Source organism: Triticum aestivum, chromosome 3D, assembly GCF_018294505.1.
Source record: "Triticum aestivum cultivar Chinese Spring chromosome 3D, IWGSC CS RefSeq v2.1, whole genome shotgun sequence".
Lineage (NCBI taxonomy): Eukaryota > Viridiplantae > Streptophyta > Magnoliopsida > Poales > Poaceae > Triticum > Triticum aestivum.
The window spans coordinates 483504605-483529005 of record NC_057802.1 but is presented as its reverse complement, the minus strand read 5'-3'; positions in this window follow the sequence as shown (position 1 = coordinate 483529005).

Here is a 24401-nt window from a genome sequence, read left to right as displayed (position 1 = left end):
ACCTTCTATCACAGATCCGAAGGCAAGACATTCGTTGCTAAGAATGGATCCTTTCTAGAGAAGGAGTTTCTCTCGAAAGAAGTGAGTGGGAGGAAAGTAGAACTTGATGAGGTAACTGTACCTGCTCCCTTATTGGAAAGTAGATCATCACAGAAACCAGTTTCTGTGACTCCTACACCAATTAGTGAGGAAGTTAATGATGATGATCATGTAACTTCAGATCAAGTTACTACCAAACCTCGTAGGTAAACCAGAGTGAGATCCACACCAGAGTGGTACGGTAATCCTGTTCTGGAGGTCATGTTATTTGACCATGACGAACCTACGAACTATGAGGAAGCGATGATGAGCCCAGATTCCGCGAAATGGCTTGAGGCCACGGAATCTGAGATGAGATCCATATATGAGAACAAAGTATGGACTTTGATTGACTTGCCCAATGATCGGCGAGCCATTGAGATTAAATGGATCTTCAAGAGGAAGACAGACAGTGATAGTAGTGTTACTGTCTACAAAGCTAGAATTGTCGCAAAAAGGTTTTCGACAAGTTCAAGGTGTTGACTACGATGAGAGTTTCTCACTCGTATCTATGCTTAAGTCTGTCTGAATCATGTTAGCAATTGCCGCATTTTATGAAATATGGCAAATGGATAAACAAAACTGCATTCCTTAATGGATTTATTAAAGAAGAGTTGTATATGATGCAACCAGGAGGTTTTGTCAATCCTAAAAGTGCTAACAAAATATGCAAGCTCCAGCGATCCATCTATGGACTGGTGCAAGCATCTCGGAGTTGGAATATACGCTTTGATAAGTTGATCAAAGGATATAGTTTTATACAGACTTGCGGTGAAGCCTGTATTTACAAGAAAGTGAGTGGGAGCACTACAGCATTTCTGATAAGTATATGTGAATGACATATTGTTGATCGGAAATAATGTAGAATTATTCTGCAAAGCATAAAGGAGTGTTTGAAAGGTGTTTTTCAAAGAAAGACCTCGGTGAAGCTGCTTACATATTGAGCATCAAGATCTATAGAGATAGATCAAGACGCTTGATAAGTTTTTTCAATGAGTACATACCTTAACAAGATTTTGAAGTAGTTCAAAATAGAACAGTCAAAGAAAGAGTTCTTGCCTGTGTTACAAGGTGTGAAATTGAGTAAGACTCAAAGCCCGACCACGGCAGAAGATAGAAAGAGAATGAAAGTCATTCCCTATGCCTTGGCCATAGGTTCTATAAAGTATGCCATGCTGTGTACCAGATCTATTGTATACCCTACACTGATTTTGGCAAGGGAGTACAATAGTGATCTAGGAGTAGATCACTGAACAGCGGTCAAAATTATCCTTAGTGGAATAAGGATATGTTTCTCGATTATGGAAGTGACAAAAGGTTCGTCGTAAAGGGTTACGTCGATGCAAGTTTTGACACTAATCTAGATGACTCTAAGTCTCGGTCTAGATACATATTGAAAGTGGGAGCAATTAGCTAGAGTAGCTCTGTGCAGAGCATTGTAGACATAGAAATTTGCAAAATACTTACGGATCTAAATGTGACAGACCCGTTGACTAAAATTATCTCACAATCAAAACATGATCACACCGTAGTACTCTTTGGGTGTTAATCACATAGAGATGTGAACTAGATTATTGACTCTAGTAAACCCTTTGGGTGTTGGTCACATGACGATGTGAACTATGGGTGTTAATCACATGGTGATGTGAACTATTGATGTTAAATCACATGGCGATGTGAACTAGATTATTGACTCTAGTGCAAGTGGGAGACTGAAGGAAATATGCCCTAGAGGCAACAATAAAGTATTATTTATTTCCTTATATCATGATAAATGTTTATTATTCATGCTAGAATTGTATTAACCGGAAACATAATACATGTGTGAATACATAGAAAACAGAATGTCACTAGTATGCCTCTACTTGACTAGCTCGTTGATCAAAGATGGTTATGTTTCCTAGCCATAGACATGAGTTGTCATTTGATTAATGGGATCACATCATTAGGAGAATGATGTGATTGACTTGACCCATTCCGTTAGCTTAGCACTCGATCGTTTAGTATGTTGCTATTGCTTTCTTCATGACTTATACATGTTCCCGTGACTATGAGATTATGCAACTCCCGTTTACCGGAGGAACACTTTGTGTGCTACCAAACGTCACAATGTAACTGGGTGATTATAAAGGTGCTCTACAGGTGTCTCCAAAGGTACTTGTTGGGTTGGCGTATTTCGAGATTAGGATTTGTCACTCCGATTGTCGGAGAGGTATCTCTGGGCCCACTCGGTAATGCACATCACTATAAGCCTTGCAAGCATTGTGACTAATGAGTTAGTTGCGGGATGATGTATTACGGAACGAGTAAAGAGACTTGCCAGTAACGAGATTGAACTAGGTATCGAGATACCGACGATCGAATCTCGGGCAAGTAACATACCGATGACAAAGGGAACAACGTATGTTGTTATGCGGTCTGACCGATAAAGATCTTCGTAGAATATGTAGGAACCAATATGAGCATCCAGGTTCCGCTATTGGTTATTGACCGGAGAGGTGTCTCGGTCATGTCTACATAGTTCTCGAACACGTAGGGTCCGCACGCTTAAAGTTACGATGACAGTTATATTATGAGTTTATATATTTTGATGTACCGAAGGTTGTTCGGAGTCCCGGATGTGATCACGGACATGACGAGGAGTCTCGAAATGGTCGAGACATAAAGATTGATATATTGGACGACTATATTCGGACACCGGAAGTGTTCCGGAGAAGTTTCGGATAAAACCGGAGTGTTGGAGGGGTTACCGGAACCCCCCGGGGAAGTATTGGGCCTTAGTGGGCCTGAGGGGAGAGAGAGGGCAGCAGCCCAGGAGGTGGTGCGCCCCTCCCATGGGGAGTCCGAATTGGACTAGGGGAGGGGGGCGCGGCCCCTCTTTCCCTCTCCCTCTCCCTCTCTTTCCTTCCCCCTTCTCTCTTCCTAGTTGGACTAGGAAAGGGGAGTCCTACTCCTACTAGGAGGAGGACTCCCCCCCTCTTTGGTGCGCCCCAAGGGCCAGCCGGCCTCCCCCTTGCTCCTTTATATACGGGGTCAGGGGGGCACCTCTGGACACAATTGATATACGATATTTTAGCCGTGTGCGGTGCCCCCCTCCACCAGATTACACCTCGATAATATCGTTGCGGAGCTTAGGCGAAGCCCTGCGTCGGTAGAACATCATCATCGTCACCACGCCGTCGTGCTGACGAAACTCTCCCTCAACACTCGGCTGGATCGGAGTTCGAGGGACGTCATCGAGCTGAACGTGTGCTGAACTCGGAGGTGCCGTGCGTTCGGTACTTGATCGGTCGGATCGTGAAGACGTACGACTACATCAACCGCGTTGTGATAACGCTTCCGCTTTCGGTCTACGAGGGTATGTGGACAACACTCTCCCCTCTCGTTGCTATGCATCACCATGATCATGCGTGTGCGTAGGATTTTTTTTGAAATTACTACGTTACCCAACAGTGATGGCATTTTATTTTAGTTGAACTGCACAAAATATGCTTAAATGAAGAGGAAAGGTCAGGAATCGATCATTCTTTCAGAAACAGGTGGTTAGAAACAGTCTTGCTACCTTTTCCCATCAAGAAATTAGAATGCTTATATTTGCGAGTCTATGCTTCAACTAGTGCCACTTTTATAGTAATCACACTTTCAATATCTATGCAAACAGGGATGCTCGATTTTAGTGGAACTGCACAAAAAGTCCAACTGGTTCAACATTAGGAGCATGTTTTCTTCCAAACCTTTATATCCAATTGGTGGCACTATGAGCTGTTCATTACGAAGGTACATGGTTTGCTACTATCTTGCTACTATTTTTGTACTGTCATTAGATAGTAATACTAGCGGTTTGCATGTGAATTTATTGGCAGGGTGGACCTACATTGGAGGTGCAGGACATGATTCAATGACTGGATGCTCAATTTTGGTTGTATCGATTTCACCTCTTCCATCACTGCGAACATGGATATCCTTGGTCTGATGAAGAATAGGTGCTATATTTCTGCTCTGAACTAGCAAATCAATTCAGTATGAAATTGTCCAGGGCAAAACATGACTGTATCAAATTGTCCAGTGCAAAACATGACAGATGCTAAGCGGAAGAGACATGTTTAAACCGAAAATACAAGGTGAGGTATATGTTTACTAGATGCTTTATATTTGTGCAGACAGAGATGTCTGCCCGTTGCTATTTGGCAAACACACAAAGTGACCGCAATTTTGGTTGAACTGCACAAGAGAATAGTATAGTCACTCCATGCAGTGCCATTTGAAAATAGACACAGAAAGATTGGATAGTCACTTCATGGACTGCAGAAAAGTAGTACTGTACTATTTATTGGCCAACACTAGGTTCTTCATTGCTTTGGTCTGATTATACAATGGGCATCATTTTGCCTAAGTTAAAGTTTGTATTCCGAAAATATTCTCGCCATGTGATCGAGAGAAGACCAAATCATATTGCAGTGGATGTTCCTCCATCATGTGTGGTTCATTCTCATGGTTCCAGCTGTTGGTGAAACCACTTACGTTTGCAAGAGGAATTGTAGACTTCACAAACAAATTTGTCTTTCAGTCTGTACTGAATGTTGGCCAAGAGAAGCATCCATGTTAGTAGGAAGAACAGATATTTTTTCTAGATCTTTGCTTTTGGAGCTACATATTTGTATAAGATCTGTGAATCATTGAGATGCATTAACATGTTGATCTTATGTATGGGAATCGTACTAGTTGGTTTTAGTTGCGACGTAAGATCCGAAGTGACTGATCTTTGCTTTTGGAGCTACATATTTGTATATGATCTGTGAATCATTGAGATGGATTAACAGTTCCTTATTTCTGTTCGCTCAGTGTTTACAAGTTACTGATCGATCACTAGCTAGCCTACTAATGTGCTCCTGGCAGTTTTAGTTGCGACGCAAGATCCGAAGTGGCAGTTTTTTGAATAAAAATGCCTACCTCTGAAGAAACTGACAAGCTGCTCTGAAGAAAATGCCATGCGAATCTGAAGAAACTGCCAGCGAAAACGTTCGCAAATGCCTTATCTCCTAGCTAAAGTTCATCAACTAATGCCCTCGGCTGCGACTCGTTGCATGCTGCTCTGCATACTGGCACGAGCGATTTTGAGTGCCTGCATGCAGCCGGCTGTAATTAAGGCAGCTAATTGATGCGAAAAAGATGCGCTTTAATTGTTGCGGGCCTTTTTAATCCGTGGAATCATTATTGACAAGGAGGGAGATGATTCGAGTGCACTCGTTTGACCGTCATGCCGGCGTGCGACCCAGCACGGACGGGACGGGACGACACAGTCATAATTTCAGTTTCTCTAGTTTTCCACGACAAGCTGGCGCGCTAAGCCATTCCTGCTTATGCATTGAATTCTGATGACCGTCGCGCTACCTTCCGCCTATAAGTACTGTTTCCCGGCCTTCTCCGGTGGCACCGTGACCCAACTCGCCCTATCCTCATAAGCCCCCACCGGCCCGACGCTGCTCGCCACTTATCCTCGCTCTCGCCACGTCCGCCATGCCCCCGCCCGTCGGCGATAGGCGAGGCCGGAGGCGGTCACCGCCGGAACTAGTGTTCGGTTTTTCACCGGAAGGCAGACGGAGGGAGGAGTCATTTTGTCGGTCTTTAGATGGCAATGCGGAGATCGAGGGCTTATTGGAACGAGACCGCCTGACAGAGGAGCAGGAGTTGTTGGAGCGCGACCGCTTGGCGTAGGAGCAGTGTATCGCCGATTTGCGCCGCCTGCGGGACATGGAGCAGCAGCGCACCGACACTCTGAGTCGTGAGCAGAGCGCCCGCAACTGGGCCGACTACGTGGAGGCCAGCGCCCGGCAAATAGCCCTGGAGGCTGTCGGGCACGCATGCATTCGCGACGCCGATTTTTACTACCAGCTCGTCAAGTTGGTTTCCCGCTTAGAAGCCGAAGCTTTGGTGGACCACACCGGCATGGAAAGGGCCAACGCGCGCGAGCAACGTGCCCTATCGCACCTCTGGCAAGTCCGAGGCGAGGCGGAGGACGCCGGTGCCGGCGTTTAGCGTGTACCGCAGATGGCGGCCGGCATCGTCTAGTTAGCTAAGAGTAAGTTAGTACTTGTACGCTACTAGAGTATTAGTGGGAGTAGATAGTTAACTTGGCTATGATGGTTGTCAACGTGGAAGTTCACTACTCTATATGTGGATCAGACCTGTTACTTTGCTCTGAATGTTGAACTTTTCATTTGAACATATGGAATGGGCTATTATTTTTTTAAATGGGTTGTATTTGTCCTCCATGGGTTTAGAGGCTGACTTGTGGGCCTACCAAGTTGACGCGTACACAATCAGGAGATGATTGTACGTGGAGAGGATGACAGCAGGGACCCGCCAAGGTCATGGCAGTACGCAAGCAAGTGCCTCCTTATTTCAAGCCAATAAAAAAAGGCTCCTCCTAATGGATTTCTGACATCTGGGTCCCATGCCATTGTCAACGTAGTCAATAAACAAGAGAATTGCACAACGAGCGACTAACACCAGGGACCCAGCAGCTCGCCCAGTTATTTTTGTTTTGGGTTAATTTGATAAATGCCACTCCAAATCTGGTGTTTCCGAGAAATGCCACTGCAATTTCCAAACTTTGAAAAATGCCATTTCATGCCATTTCCAGTGGCATTTTTCGAAGTCTGGAGTGGCGTTTTTCAAAGTTTGCAAATTGCAGTGGCGTTTTCCAAAGTTTGCAAAAATTGCAGTGGCATTTTTCAAAGTTTGGAAATTGCAGTGGCATTTTTATGAATCGCCATAATTGGAGTGGCGTCTATCTAATTTGTTTTGAGACGGAAGCAGGTGTCAACTGGGCTGTGCTGGGCACTCTGGCCTGTCTAGATAGCCTTCTCTTTTATGTTTACCACGGACCAGCCCAGTAGTTTTTTTTCTTTCTGAAAATGGCTAGCCCAGTTTTTTTGTGATTTGCCAAGTAAGTCGCTTTGTCAGGCCTGTTGGGCTGCAAATCTTTCAAGACGAGGAGAGCTTCATTCGGCTGGCCGAGAAAATGGCCTATCAGTAATGAGAAATGGGCTGTACATTTTTAAAACACATCAAACCGACAATTAGTTTCAAATTTCTTTTTTTCATTTCGAGATTTTAAATTACATTGATTTTTATGCGTGGACAATTTGTTGGATTTTATATTGATATACATTTATTTTTAAAATTAGTTTGAACGTGACTCGAAATTTCGGGATTAAAAACAGTTCAGAGCGCACCGAAATATGCAAAATTTCGTATAATTTTTAACCGTGGCCACAATATGTGCTGTAATGCTAACAAAAAGAATATGGGCTCCAAAAAAAACCTTAAGAATTAGCAAATGGGCTGTAAATTATTAGAAATAATGGCAGATGGGTTGTATGCTATTTTCCACAGATTTGAGGCTTTCCTAAAAAATTTTGACGCACAAGCAGTGACTGTTGGATGTCCATCCAACGGCCGTCGTGTTTCTTCAATCTCTGCTCTTCCTACTCCAGCCACTCAAACAAGCGCCGGCGGGACTGCCTGCTCCCTCCTTCCTGCGGTCGGCTGTGCTGCCGCGCAGGCCTCACCGCCCCACCGTACTCCCATCGCTGGCCTAGCCATCCCTCTACTCACCCACACCTGCTGTTATTCTCCGGCGACGGCAGCCGAACCAGTAAACCCTCGTACAGTCATACTCCCCTCCGCGTGGGAAACAACTGTCGAGTCTTCCCTGGCTCCGTGTTGTTCCCTTCCTAGGCCTCGCCGTCGTCCACCGCCCTGGTGCTCTCGGCGCGGCCTGGTCAACGTGGTCAACGACCGACATGCATCTGAAGTGGACTGTACGTGGAGAGGCTGACAGCTGGGTCCACGAACGCATGCAAGGAAATGCCTCCTTATTATGCGCAAAATAATGATTCCTCCACCTGACATCTGGGACCCACCAAAAGGGCCTCTGTGTTTTAAAAAAAACGTTACCGCCGCTGACAGCTTGGACCCACCAGCTATATCTTCGCACGCAAGGAAGTGCCTCCTTATTACGCACAAAAAATGAATACTCCCCCTGCTAGCTGGGACCCAGTATAGTGGGAGGCTGACTTGTGGGCCTACTAAGTTGACGGGGATGGAGGGCTTAGTCAACTTAGTCAATATGCACGATTCTAGCTCCAGTGACCGTACGATGTCCATCCAACGGCCGTAGTGCTTCTTCAACCTCTGGTCTTCTTGCTCCAGCCGCCCAAACCAGCGCCGGTCGTGCCTCGTGCTCCTGCCTCCCGCGGCCGGCTGCGATGCCGCGGAGGCCTCACCACCCCCTACTACTCCCACCACTGGCCCGTCCATCCCTCTACTCACCCACACCCCCTGTTATTCTGCGGCGACGGCAGCCTCACACTGCAGCGAACCAGTGAACCCTCATACTCCTCTACGTGTGGGCATCCCCTGTCGCGTCTTCCCCGGCTCCGCGTCGTCCCCTTCCTAGGCCTCGCCGTCGTCCACCGCCCTGGTGCTCTCGGCGCGGCGTGGTCAACGTGGTCAAGGAATGACTTCCATCACAAGAGTATTGTACGTGGAGAGGCTGACAGCTGGGTCCACGACGGCCACAAGGAAGTGCCTCCTTATTACGCGCAAAATAATTATTCCTCCACCTGACAGCAGGGACCCACCGGACGGGCCATCGTATTTCGCGAAAAAAATGTATCCCCCTGACTGCGGGGACCCACCAGCTACATCTTCGCACGCAAGGAAGTGCGTCAGGACAAAAAAAAGATTCGCCCCCCTGACTGCTGGGACCCACTAGCTACATCTTCGCACGGAAGGAAGTGCCTGACAGTCGGGACCCACCTGGTCGAAGCGTACGTAGTGTTGTCATTTTGGTCGCGAACGTGTACGTACATACTGGTCGATGTAGAGGCGCGCACATGTCATAGTAGAGGCGCGCACGTAGCATGTACACGTACGTACAACAGCCAGTGTGCAAGAAAAAAAATACGGCCACATACGTACATACGGGCGGGGTCTCGAACGCCTACTCGCGCATATGTACGGCCAGGGCTCGTGTACATGGCTGGGTCGGAACAGAGAAACATCGTCGTCGTCGTGTTCATGGGTAGCCAACTGGCTGGGTCGGAACGGAATGCGTCGTCGTGTTCATCGGGAGGGCTTGGACGGAACAGCCGATGGAAACGAGGCCTGGCGTACCGCAGAACGAAGGAAACGGCCTTGTGTTCGACCGGCCACGGTCGAAACGGAATCCTGTTCATCGGGAGGGGTCTGGCGTACCGCAAAACGGAGGAAACAGACCTCCTACGGTTGAAACGGGGTCCTGTTGATCGGGAGGGGCGTGGCGTACCGCAAAACGGAGGAAACGGACTTGTGCTGGAGCGCTACGGTCGAAACGGGGGTCCTGTTCATCGGGAGGGGTGTGGCGTACCGCAAAACGGGACTCCACGGAATACTGTTCATCTCCACCATCGACCCCCTCCAGCCTCCATGGGCTACTGTTCATCCACCGTCGACCTCCTCCAGCCTCCACCTGCGACTGTTCATCCACGGGCTCCTGTTCATCCAGCCTCCACCACACGCTACTCCACCGGCTACTGTTCAACCAGCCCTCTCCACGGGCTCCTGTTCAACCACCCCTCCACGAGCTACTGTTCATCTAGCCATCCACCGTCTACTGTTCATCCAGCCCTCCACGGGGTCGTCCTGTTCATCCAGCCCTCCACGGGGTCCTGTTCATCTAGCCCCAATCGGCTCGATCGATCGGGGTCCTGTTCATCCAGAGGCAACACCACGGGGTCCTGTTCATCAATCCCCACCGGGAACTGTTCATCCAAACCCCCCCAGCAACGCTCACTGTTCATCCAGAGGCACCATTGATCGGCTTCAGTTAGCAGTAGTAGCAAAGGAATCGCTCGATCGGGTTCAGTTAACAGCCATCGATCGATCGCTCGAGTTCAGTAACGCGTAGCCTGCAGTGCAATCGCTCGGGTTCAGTAGGCGAATGCCTCGCTCAGGTTCAGTTAGAGCCCAACGCCTCACACCCATGCACGTGCATGTACGAGAGAAACGCGCAAACCTCCATGCATCGCTCGGCCCCGACCACCCACCGTAACTTGGAACACCCCGTGTAGCCCTCGCTTCTACCATGGTTTTTTCCGTCATGGACGGCCCAAAGAATGTCATGCAGCTGCGTCTCCGGCCCGCCCAGGACAAAAAGCCCATTTTCTGTCATGATTTTTTGTCATAGAAGTAGGAGCCAACCACATCTATGATGATACCGGATTTTGTCACAATTATCATCATAGAAGTGTCATAAGTATGACAGAAAAAATTTCGTTCGGCCCAAAATGTCACGGATGTGTATTTTTTTGTAGTGAGAGCAACCCCCTCACTCGGGGGCTTAGCTGTGATCCCGTATTCACCTAAGCTTCAAAACAAACTCCGAGTGAAGAGCAACCCTCTCACTCGGGGGCTTAGCTGCGATCCCGTATTCGCCTAAGTTTCAAAACAAACTATGAGTGGAGAGCAACCCTCCCACTCGAGGGCTTAGCTGCGATCCCATACTCGCCTAAGTTTCACAAATACTCTGAGTGAAGAACAACTCTCTCACTCGGGGCTTAGCTGCGACCCCGTACTCGCCTAAATTTCACAAATATTCCGAGTGGAGAACGATCCTCCCACTCGGGGGCTTAGCTGCGATCCCGTACTCACCTAAGTTTCACAAATACTCCGAGTGAAGAGCAACCCTCTCACTCGGGGGCTTAGCTGTGATCTCGTATTCGCCTAAGTGTCAAAACAAACTTCGAGTGAAGAGCAACCCTCTCACTCAGGGGCTTAGCTGCGATCCTGTACTCGCCTAAGTTTCACAAACATTCCGAGTGAAGAGCAACCCTCTCACTCAAGGACTTAGCTGCAAACCAGATTCACCTAAGTTTCAAAACAAACTCCGAGTGGAGAGCAAACCTCCCACTCGGGGGCTTAGCCGCGATCCCGTACTCGCCTAAGTTTCACAAATACTCCGAGTGAAGAACAACCCTCTCACTCGGGGGCTTAGCTGTGATCCCGTACTCGCCTAAGTTTCACAAATATTCTGAGTGGAGAACAATCCTCCCACTCAGGGGCTTAGCTGCGATCCCATACTCGCCTAAGTTTCACAAATACTCCGAGTGAAGAGCAACCCTCTCACTCAGGGGCTTAGCTGTGATCCCATATTCGCCTAAGTTTCAAAACAAACTCCGAGTGAAGAGCAACCCTCTCACTCGGGGGCTTAGCCGCGACCCCGTACTCGCCTAAGTTTCACAAACATTCCGACTGAAGAGCAACCCTCTCACTCAGGGACTTAGCTACGAACCAGATTCGCCTAAGTTTCAAAACAAACTCCGAGTGGAGAGCAACCCTCCCATTCGGGGGCTTATCTGCGATCCCGTACTCGCCTAAGTTTCACAAATACTCCGAGTGAAGAGCCACCCTCTCACTTGGGGGCTTAGCTGCGATCCCATACTCACCTAAGTTTCACAAATATTTCGAGTGGAGAACAATCCTCCCACTCAGGGGCTTAGTTGCGATCCCGTACTCGCCTAAGTTTCACAAATACTCCACGTGAAGAGCAACCCTCTCAGTCGGGGGCTTAGCTGCGATCCCGTAGTCGCCTAAGTTTCAAAACAAACTCCGAATGAAGAGTAGCCCTCTCACTCGGGGGCTTAGCTGCGATCCCATATTCGCCTAAGTTTCACAAACATTCCGAGCGAAGAGCAACCCTCTCACTCGGGGACTTAGCTGCGAATCAGATTCACCTAAGTTGTAAAACACTCCGAGTAAAGAGCAACCCCTCTCATTCGGGGGCTTAGCTGCAATCCCATACTCGCCTAAGTTTCAAAAATACGTCGAGTGGAGAGAAATCCTCCCACTTGGAAGGAGCAATCCGCAAATACAACAGAGCGCACTCCGAGCTGCGCCACAAGTACAACGTCTGGTTGCACTCTGAGCTACGCCACAAGTACAACGTCTGGGCGCACTCCAAGCTGCGCCACAAGTACAACGTCTGGTTGCACTCAAAGTTGTGCCACAAGTACAATGCCTACTTCGAGAGAAGAGCAATCCTCTCACTCTGAGACTTAGCTGCGATCTCAGATTCGCCTAAGTCAAAAAATCCAAGAACATTGGAGACAAAGAAATTGCATTCAGATAAAACAACCAAGTTCGGATAAATCCAGAGAGGTTCAAAACTGCAAGCAGAAGTACTCGGGCATCAGGCCCAATAGAGTTTAACGATTACAAAATCACTCGACATTCCGAGGCAAATAAAGTCAAGTTATCAAGTTTTTCACTCGGCAGGAGGAGGACTTGCTGGCTCGATGAAAGTGTCCAGGTCAATACCATCTGCGATGCGAGTGGCTGTATTGATGAAGGTCTCCATGAAATATTGAAATTGAAGCTTCTTGGTGTTGGCCACTTGAAGAGCTTTTAGCTTCTCTTCCTTGGCGTCCTTGCAATGAACACGGACGAGTGATAGAGCCACATCAGCACCACAACGAGCAGCCGACTTCTTCCATGCCTGTACTCGGTCAGGGATGTCGTTGAGTCGAGTCATCAGTCGAGGTCATTCAAAAGCACATCCTCTGGCCTCAGCTCCTTGTCTATCCTCGTCAATGCAACTTTCAGTCGAGCGACACAGTCCAGGACGCTGGCAAGGCAAGATTCCAGTCGCAGCACGTTCATGTCAGCTTCATCCTTGACGGGAGAGTTGATGGGGTCCAGTCCTATCTCGATCCGCCCGGTTTCCTCCTCAAAATTCTGGCTGAACTCTGCGCGAAGAGAAAAATGGTAAGCTGACAGCAATATTGTGAGAGAGTTCTTAGAATCCAGTCGGACGAGGCAAAATACCTTCCAGCATGAGGAACATCTTCTTGGCAAGGACACCTAGATAAGCTTCCAGTTCATCTCTCTTTCGAGTGAGAAGATCCACTTTGTCAGCCAAGGTCACCTTCTCCTCCTTCAGCTACACAACTTCTTTGTTCGCCTCATCAACAACAGTTTTCAGCTTGGCGTTCTCCTCTTCCAACTTTTCGACTGAAGCCAACTTCCTGTCAGCAAGTTCAGACTTCTCACGCGCCATCTTCTACGCCCCCCGCAAGATCAAGATCCTTCTGCTCCAAAGCTTGCTTCATTTTTTCTAAAGAAATAACATTCCTCAGACGAGCTTGGAGTTGACGGTTTTCAATACGAACATCTGTTCGAGTGGAATCACTCCGTTCAAAGGATGGAAATGAAAAAATAACAAGGCATGCAGTCGACGAGTCGTTACCTCCCATGATTGCCACTTCATCTTGAGCCTTCTTCAAGTTCTCCTTGGCCAGATCCAGGCCAAGCTTGAGTTGGATTTTCTCCTGTTCCAAGGCAGCATACTGAGTTCCAAGCTCACAAGATTTCTGCAATCAACAACAAGACAAGTCAATCGATAGAAACAAAGACCAATTACTTTTGAATGGAAAAGTGCAAGATCAAATTGCTATAGCAAAAGGTTCTAAGACTGCTGGCGAATCAAACATCCAACATCAGTCTCGGGGACTACACCCAGTGGGTGCACTCAGCGTGCCCCCACTGGTTCGATTTCCCACTTGGAAATGGTCCGCCCAGCCCGAGTGGAAGGAGTAAAAAAACATCATCATTCGTTCTCAGACCACCGCCAACTGCCCGCAGTCGACCGCGGTCTCGGGGACTACACCCAGTGGGTGCACTTAGCGTGCCCCCACTGGCTCGGTTCCCACTCGACATGACCTATCTAGACCGAGTGGAAGTACTACAAACAGACATTTCGCAAAGACCCCTGCCGAATCGGACATTCGACGGCTGTCTCGTGGACTACACCCAGTGGGTGCACTCGTCCCCACTGGACCAAGATCTCACTCGACACTACCTGGTCGACTCAAGTGAAAGAGCTACAAAGCAAAAGATAAACACCCAATGGGTGAACAAATGCAAGGTGCGAACTCATGATAGATGCACATAAGGTTCCAAAACGCTCATCCACGGACATCTTACGAATAATAAAGCAGCAGTTTTCAGGAAGCATATCCTAACAGAGCAAGGGTCAGGCTGGAAAAACCAGTTAGAAATCAACTTACAATCCCACTTACTCGGACATTGGCTCGGAGGGCAGAGCTGGTGTCATAGGCGGCCTTGCTGGTGTCATACACCACCTTTCGTCGGTCCATCATCAGACCTGCCTGGATCATGGCTTCCTTGGCAGCTACTACTTGGTCCTCCGGGACGTGATGCATAACAAATGGAAGAGATGATGGAACAGATGATGTGGCCAGTGGAGTCGAAGTTTGAAGTTGCGCAATCAGATCAGGAGCCTGAGCAGTCGACGCTGAGGGTTGGTCAGTCGACAGAGGATCAGCAAAAGAGACTATAGCCCGTACTGGATCATCAAGTTGTTGAACAACAGGCTCAGATGCCGAGCAAGGCGTCCTATTGGCAGGTGCCCTCTTGCTCAGAGCTTTGCTCCTCCTTCCGGTATTCCTCGGAGGCACGTCCTCATCGTCATCATCGGGAAGCTGGATAATATTTGTCGGCACTTCAAACACTCGATGGTGAGATTTCAGTCGACCAGAAAGTCAATTGACGGAGCATGAACGCGGCTATGGTATCATACCTGCCCGAGAGGTGGCCGCATCAGTGGTCTCTGCATCACCACGCTCCTCGTCGATATCCATGGACATTGCAGAAGTAGCCGCACTGAAAGTTTCAAATCCCACTCGGTCAAGCAAGCGAAGAAGTCCACAATAACATAGAAGAACAAAAGAAAAGAACACTTACGTTGAAGCGACAGGCACATCCACCTTGATCCTGGGCAGGGCCTTCTGGGGCTGGGACGGAGCAACTTTAGCCTACTTCGTGTCCTTCTCTACTGGGTCTGGGTTTAACGTCCGAGTGCGCTTCGAAATCTTCACACTCGGTGGAACTGCTTTGTCACGTCCTCCCGTAGGGTCTTATGATTGTTTGGAACGCCGTTCAGAACGGGGCGGCGAGTCGACTTCCTCACTGCTGCCAGAGTCCTCACTTGTTGGAAATATGCCCTAGAGGCAATAATAAATGGTTATTATTATATTTCTTTGTTCATGGTAATTGTCTATTGTTCATGCTATAATTGTGTTATCCGGAAATCGTAATGCATGTGTGAATACATAGACCACAACGTCTCCCTAGTAGCCTCTAGTTGACTAGCTCGTTGATCAACAGATAGTCATGGTTTCCTGACTATGGACATTGGATGTCATTGATAACGGGATCACATCATTAGGAGAATGATGTGATGGACAAGACCCAATCCTAAACATAGCTCAAAGATCGTGTAGTTCGTTTGCTAGAGCTTTTCCAATGTCAAGTATCTTCTCCTTAGACCATGAGATCGTGCAGCTCCCGGATACCGTAGGAGTACTTTGGGTGTGCCAAACGTCGCAACGTAACTGGGTGACTATAAAGGTATACTACGGGTATCTCCGAAAGTGCCTGTTGGGTTGGCTCGGATCGAGACTGGGATTTGTCACTCCGTATGACGGAGAGGTATCTCTGGGCCCACTCGGTAATGCATCATCATAATGAGCTCAATGTGACTTAGGAGTTAGTCACGGGATCATGCATTGCGGTACGAGTAAAGAGACTTGCCGGTAACGAGATTGAACAAGGTATTGGGATACCGACGATCGAATCTCGGGCAAGTAACATACCGTTTGACAAAGCGAATTGTATACAGGATTGATTGAATCCTCGACATCGTGGTTCATCCAATGAGATCATCGTGGAACATGTGGGAGCCAACATGGGTATCCAGATCCCGCTGTTGGTTATTGACCGGAGAGGCGTCTCGGTCATGTCTGCATGTCTCCCGAACCCGTAGGGTCTACACACTTAAGGTTCGGTGACGCTAGGGTTGTAGAGATATGAGTATGCGGAAACCTGAAAGTTGTTCGGAGTCCCGGATGAGATCCCGGACGTCACGAGGAGTTCCGGAATGGTCCGGAGGTGAAGAATTATATATAGGAAGTCGAGTTTCGGCCACCGGGAAAGTTTCGGGGGTCACCGGTATTGTACCGGGACCACCGGAAGGGTCCCGGGGGTCCACCGGGTGGGGCCACCTATCCCGGAGGGCCCCGTGGGCTGAAGTGGGAAGGGAACCAGCCCTTAGTAGGCTGGGGCGCCCCCCATGGGCCTCCCCCCTGCTCCTAGGGTTGGAAACCCTAGGGTGTGGGGGCGCCCCACTTGCCTTGGGGGGCAAGTCTCCCCCCTGGCCACCGCCCCCCATGTAGATGGGTTCCTGGCCGGCGCCCCCCTCCCAGGGGGCCTATATAAAGGGGGGAGGGAGGGCAGCAGCACTACAGCCTTTGGCGCCTCCCTCCTCCCCTGCAACACCTCTCCCTCTCGCAGAAGCTCGGCGTAGCCCTGCCGAGATCCCGCTACATCCACCACCACGCCGTCGTGCTGCTGGATCTCCATCAACCTCTCCTTCCCCCTTGCTGGATCAAGAAGGAGGAGACGTCGCTGCTCCGTACGTGTGTTGAACGCGGAGGTGCCGTCCGTTCGGCACTCGGTCATCGGTGATTTGGATCACGGCGAGTACGACTCCATCAACCTCGTTCATTGGAACGCTTCCGCTCGCGATCTACAAGGGTATGTAGATGCACTCATTTCCCCTCGTTGCTAGTATACTCCATAGATGGATCTTGGTGAGCGTAGGAAAATTTTAAAATTCTGCTACGATCCCCAACAGTGGCATCATGAGCCAGGCCTATGCGTAGTTACTATGCACGAGTAGAACACAAAGCAGTTGTGGGCGTAGATGTTGCCAATTCTTCTTGCCGCTACTAGTCTTATCTTGTTTCGGCGGTATTGTGGGATGAAGCGGCCCGGACCGACCTTACACGTACGCTTACGTGAGACAGGTTCCACCGACTGACATGCACTAGTTGCATAAGGTGGCTAGCGGGTGTCTGTCTCTCCCACTTTAGTCGGAACGGATTCGATGAAAAGGGTCCTTATGAAGGGTAAATATAAATTGGCATATCACGTTGTGGTTTCACGTAGGTAAGAAATGTTCTTGCTAGAAACCTATTCAAGCCACGTAGAAACTTGCAACAACAATTAGAGGACGTCTAACTTGTTTTTGCAGCATGTGCTATGTGATGTGATATGGCCAGAAGATGTGATGGATGATATATGTGATGTATGAGATTGATCATATTCTTGTAATAGGAATCACGACTTGCATGTCGATGAGTATGACAACCGGCAGGAGCCATAGGAGTTGTCTTTATTATTTTGTATGACCTGCGTGTCATTGAATAACGCCATGTAAATTACTTTACTTTATTGCTAAACGTGTTAGCCGTAGAAGTAGAAGTAATCGTTGGCGTGACAACTTCATGAAGACACAATGATGCAGATCATGATGATGGAGATCATGGTGTCATGCCGGTGACGAAGATGATCATAGTGCCCCGAAGATGGAGATCAAAGGAGCAAAATGATATTGGCCATATCATGTCGCTATTTGATTGCATGTGATGTTTATCATGTTTTGCATCTTATTTGCTTAGAACGACGGTAGTAAGTAAGATGATCCCTTATAATAATTTCAAGAAAGTGTTCACCCTAACTGTGCACCGTTGCGAAGGTTCGTTGTTTCGAAGCACCACGTGATGATCGGGTGTGATAGATTCTAACGTTCGCATACAACGGGTGTTGACGAGCCTAGCATGTACAGACATGGCCTCGGAACACACGCAATACACTTAGGTTGACTTGACGAGCCTAGCATGTACAGACATGGCCTCGGAACACGGAGGACCGAAAGGTCGAGCATGAGTCGTATAGAAGATACAATCAACATGGAGATGTTCACCGATCTTGACTAGTCCGTCTCACGTGATGATCGGACACGGCCTAGTTAACTCGGATCATGTTTCACTTAGATGACTAGAGGGATGTCTATCTGAGTGGGAGTTCATTGAATAATTTGATTATATGAACTTAATTATCATGAACTTAGTCTAAAATCTTTACAATATGTCTTGTAGATCAAATGGCCCACGTTGTCCTCAACTTTAACGCGTTCCTAGAGAAAACCAAGCTGAAAGATGATAGCAGCAACTATACGGACCGGGTCCGGAACCTGAGGATCATCCTCATAGCAGTCAAGAAAGATTATGTCCTAGAAGCACCGCTAGGTGAAGCACCAATCCCAGAGAACCAAGACGTTATGAACGCTTGGCAATCACGTGCTGATGATTACTCCCTCGTTTAGTGCGGCATGCTTTACAGCTTAGAACCGGGGCTCCAAAAGCGTTTTGAGAAGCATGGAGCATATGAGATGTTCGAAGAGCTGAAAATGGTTTTCCAAGCTCATGCCCGGGTCGAGAGATATGAAGTCTCCGACAAGTTCTTCAGCTGTAAAATGGAGGAGAATAGTTCTGTTAGTGAGCACATACTCAGAATGTCTGGGTTACACAACCGCTTGTCTCAGCTGGGAGTTAATCTCCCGGATGACGCGGTCATTGACAGAATCCTTCAGTCGCTTCCACCAAGCTACAAGAGCTTTGTGATGAACTTCAATATGCAGGGGATGGAAAAGACCATTCCTGAGGTATATTCGATGCTGAAATCAGCAGAGGTGGAGATCAGAAAAGAACATCAAGTGTTGATGGTGAATAAAACCACTAAGTTCAAGAAGGGCAAGGGTAAGAAGAACTTCAAGAAGGACGGCAAGGGAGTTGCCGCGCCCGGTAAGCCAGTTGCCGGGAAGAAGTCAAAGAATGGACCCAAGCCTGAGACTGAGTGCTTTTATTGCAAGGGAAGTGGTCACTGGAAGCGGAACTGCCCCAAATACTTAGCGGACAAGAAGGCCGGCAACACCAAAGGTATATGTGATATACATGTAATTGATGTGTACCTTACCAGTACTCGTAGTAGCTCCTGGGTATTTGATACCGGTGCGGTTGCTCATATTTGTAACTCAAAATAGGAACTGCGGAATAAACGGAGACTGGCAAAGGACGAGGTGACTATGCGCGTCGGGAATGGTTCCAAGGTCGATGTGATCGCCGTCGGCACGCTACCTCTGCATCTACCTACGAGATTAGTTTTAAACCTCAATAATTGTTATTTAGTGCCAGCTTTGAGCATGAACATTGTATCTGGATCTCGTTTAATTCGAGATGGCTACTCATTTAAATCCGAGAATAATGGTTGTTCTATTTATTTGAGAGATATGTTTTATGGTCATGCCCCGCTGGTCAATGGTTTATTCTTGATGAATCTCGAACGTGATGTTACACATATTCATAGTGTGAATACCAAAAGATGTAAAGTTGATAACGATAGTCCCACATACTTGTGGCACTGCCGCCTTGGTCACATTGGTGTCAAGCGCATGAAGAAGCTCCATGCAGATGGACTTTTGGAGTCTCTTGATTACGAACCATTTGACATGTGCGAACCATGCCTCATGGGTAAGATGACCAAGACTCCGTTCTCCGGAACAATGGAGGCAACCAACTTATTGGAAATTATACATACCGATGTGTGCGGTCCAATGAGTGTTGAGGCTCGCGGAGGATATCATTATGTTCTCACTCTCACTGATGACTTAAGTAGATATGGGTATGTCTACCTAATGAAACACAAGTCTGAAACCTTTGAAAAGTTCAAGGAATTTCAGAGTGAGGTTGAGAATCAACATGACAGGAAAATAAAATTCTTACGATCAGATCGTGGTGGAGAATATTTAAGTCACGAATTTGGTGCGCACTTAAGGAAAATGTGGAATCGTTTCACAACTCATGCCGCCTGGAACACCTCAGCGAAACGGTGTGTCCGAACGTCGTAATCGCACTCTATTGGATATGGTGCGATCTATGATGTCTCTTACCGATTTGCCGCTCTCATTTTGGGGCTATGCTCTAGAGACTGCCGCATTCACTTTAAATAGGGCTCCGTCGAAATCCGTTGAGACGACACCGTATGAATTATGGTTTGGGAAGAAACCTAAGCTGTCGTTTCTAAAAGTTTGGGGATGCGATGCTTATGTCAAAAAACTTCAACCTGAAAAGCTCGAACCCAAGTTGGATAAATGCGTCTCCATAGGATACCCTAAGGAAACTATTGGGTATACCTTCTACCTCAGATCCGAAGGCAAGATCTTCGTTGCCAAGAACGGGTCCTTTCTGGAGAAAGAGTTTCTCTCGAAGGAAGTAAGTGGGAGGAAAGTGGAACTTGATGAGGTGATAGTCACCCCTTCCGAACCGGAAAGTAGCGCAGCGCGAGAAGATGTTCCTGTGGTGCCTACACCGACTGGGGAGGAAGTTAATGATGATGATCATGAAGCTTCGGATCAAGTTACTGCTGAACTTCGTAGGTCCACAAGGACACGTTCCGCACCAGAGTGGTACGGCAACCCTATCCTGGAAATCATGTTGTTAGACAACGGTGAACCTTCGAACTATGAAGAAGCGATGGCGGGCCCGGATTCCGACAAATGGCTAGAAGCCATGAAATCCGAGATAGGATCCATGTATGAAAACGAAGTATGGACTTTGACTGACTTGCCCGATGATCGGCGAGCCATAGAAAATAAATGGATCTTTAAGAAGAAGACAGACGCGGATGGTAATGTGACCATCTATAAGGCTCGACTTGTCGCTAAGGGTTATCGACAAGTTCAAGGGGTTGACTACGATGAGACTTTCTCACCCGTAGCGAAGCTGAAGTCCGTCCGAATCATGTTAGCAATTGCCGCATACTATGATTATGAGATATGGCAGATGGACGTCAAAACGGCATTCCTTAACGGCTTCCTTAAGGAAGAATTGTATATGATGCAGCCGGAAGGTTTTGTCGATCCTAAGAATGCTAACAAAGTACGCAAGCTCCAGCGCTCAATCTATGGGCTGGTGCAAGCATCTCGGAGTTGGAACATTCGCTTTGATGAGATGATCAAAGCGTTTGGGTTTACACAGACTTATGGAGAAGCCTATGTTTACAAGAAAGTGAGTGGGAGCTCTGTAGCATTTCTCTTATTATATGTGGATGACATACTATTGATGGGAAATGATATAGAATTCTTGGAAAGTATAAAGGCCTATTTGAATAAGTGTTTTTCAATGAAGGACCTTGGAGAAGCTGCTTATATATTAGGCATCAAGATCTATAGAGATAGATCAAGACGCCTCATTGGTCTTTCACAGAGTACGTACCTTGACAAGATATTGAAGAAGTTCAATATGGATCAGTCCAAGAAGGGGTTCTTGCCTGTATTGCAAGGTGTGCAATTGAGCACGGCTCAATGCCCGACCACGGCAGAAGATAGAGAAAGGATGAGTGTCATCCCCTATGCCTCGGCCATAGGGTCTATTATGTATGCCATGCTGTGTACCAGACCTGATGTAAACCTTGCCGTATGTTTGGTAGGAAGGTACCAAAGTAATCCCGGCATGGAACACTGGACAGCGGTCAAGAATATCCTAAAGTACCTGAAGAGGACTAAGGATATGTTTCTCGTTTATGGAGGTGACGAAGAGCTCGTCGTAAAGGGTTACGTCGACGCTAGCTTCGACACAGATCTGGATGACTCGAAGTCACAAACCGGATACGTGTATATTTTGAATGGAGGAGCAGTAAGCTGGTGCAGTTGCAAGAAAAGCGTCGTGGCGGGATCTACATGTGAAGCGGAGTACATGGCAGCCTCGGAGGCAGCACAGGAAGCAGTCTGGATGAAGGAGTTCATTACCGATCTAGGGGTGATTCCCAATGCGTCGGGCCCGATGACTCTCTTCTGTGACAACACTGGAGCTATTGCCCTTGCGAAGGAGCCCAGGTTTCATAGGAAGACCAGGCATATCAAGCGTCGCTTCAACTCCATTCGTGAAAGTGTTCAAAATGGAGACATAGATATTTGTAAAGTACATACGGACCTAAATGTAGCAGATCCGTTGACTAAACCTCTCCCTAGTGCAAAACATGATCAACACCAGGATGCAATGGGTGTTCGATTCATCACAATGTAACTAGATTATTGACTCTAGTGCAAGTGGGAGACTGTTGGAAATATGCCCTAGAGGCAATAATAAATGGTTATTATTATATTTCTTTGTTCATGGTAATTGTCTATTGTTCATGCTATAATTGTGTTATCCGGAAATCGTAATGCATGTGTGAATACATAGACCACAACGTGTCCCTAGTAAGCCTCTAGTTGACTAGCTCGTTGATCAACAGATAGTCATGGTTTCCTGACTATGGACATTGGATGTCATTGATAACGGGATCACATCATTAGGAGAATGATGTGATGGACAAGACCCAATCCTAAGCATAGCTCAAAGATCGTGTAGTTCGTTTGCTAGAGCTTTTCCAATGTCAAGTATCTTCTCCTTAGACCATGAGATCGTGCAGCTCCCGGATATCGTAGGAGTACTTTGGGTGTGCCAAACGTCGCAACATAACTGGGTGACTATAAAGGTATACTACGGGTATCTCCGAAAGTGTCTGTTGGGTTGGCTCGGATCGAGACTGGGATTTCTCACTCCGTATGACGGAGAGGTATCTCTGGGCCCACTCCGTAATGCATCATCATAATGAGCTCAATGTGACTAAGGAGTTAGTCACGGGATCATGCATTGCGGTACGAGTAAAGAGACTTGCCGGTAACGAGATTGAACAAGGTATTGGGATACCGACGATCGAATCTCGGGCAAGTAACATACCGTTTGACAAAGGGAATTGTATACGGGATTGATTGAATCCTCGACATCATGGTTCATCCGATGAGATCATCGTGGAACATGTGGGAGCCAACATGTGTATCCAGATCCCGCTGTTGGTTATTGACCGGAGAGGCGTCTCGGTCATGTCTGCATGTCTCCCGAACCTGTAGGGTCTACACACTTAAGGTTCGGTGACGCTAGGGTTGTAGAGATATGAGTTGCGGAAACCCGAAAGTTGTTCGGAGTCTCGGATGAGATCCCGGACGTCACGAGGAGTTCCGGACGTGAAGAATTATATATAGGAAGTCGAGTTTCGGCCACCGGGAAAGTTTCGGGGGTCACCGGTATTGTACCGGGACCACCGGAAGGGTCCCGGGGGTCCACCGGGTGGGGCCACCTATCCCGGAGGGCCCCGTGGGCTGAAGTGGGAAGGGAACCAGCCCTTAGTGGGCTGGGGCGCCCCCCATGGGCCTCCCCCCTGCGCCTAGGGTTGGAAACCCTAGGGTGGGGGGGGGGGGCGCCCCACTTGCCTTGGAGGGCAAGTCTTCCCCCTGGCCGCCGCCCCCCATGTAGATGGGTTCCTGGCCGCCCCCCCTCCCAGGGGGCCTATATAAAGGGGGGAGGGAGGGCAGCAGCACTACAACCTTTGGCGCCTCCCTCCTCCCCTGCAACACCTCTCCCTCTCGCAGAAGCTCGGCGTAGCCCTGCCGAGATCCCGCTACATCCACCACCACGCCGTCGTGCTGCTGGATCTCCATCAACCTCTCCTTCCCCCTTGCTGGATCAAGAAGGGGGAGATGTCACTGCTCCGTACGTGTGTTGAATGCGGAGGTGCCGTCCGTTCGGCACTCGGTCATCAGTGATTTGGATCACGGCGAGTACGACTCCATCAACCTCGTTCATTGGAACGCTTCCGCTCGCGATCTACAAGGGTATGTAGATGCACTCATTTCCCCTCGTTGCTAGTATACTCCATAGATGGATCTTGGTAAGCGTAGGAAAATTTTAAAATTCTGCTACGATCCCCAACATCCCTATCATCTACATACTCATAATCGGCGCTGTCTCCATCACTCTCTACTCCTTCCTGGTGTTGCTCCCCGTTCAGCATCGAGTACATCCTGGTGAAAGCCTACAAGACACAGGTTACAAGTATCAGTCGGATCCCAGGACAGTTGCATATCAAAGAAGTCATAAACACTCGACTAAAAAAACGTGACCTCTTCGGGTGCGTTTTGGGCGTCGAATGGCAAAATCCTCCTAGACCCCCTGGGGTTATCCTTATTGCCAGTGATGCTCCTGAGCCACTAGGCCACCATCTCCTCATCAACCTCCTCCAGGTGGGTTCGAGCGGTGTCTTCTGGACCCGAATACATCCACATAGGATGGTCACGGGCTTGCAAGGGCTGGATGCGTCGACTCAGGAATACCTCCAACAGATCCATACCCATCACTCTACCGTGAACCAATGCGATGACCGCTTCGACTAGCATGGACACCTCACCCTTCTCAACCGCGGTTACCTTCAGTGAAGAGGGCTGACGGAGTCTATCTAGAGTGAAAGGAGGGAGGCCG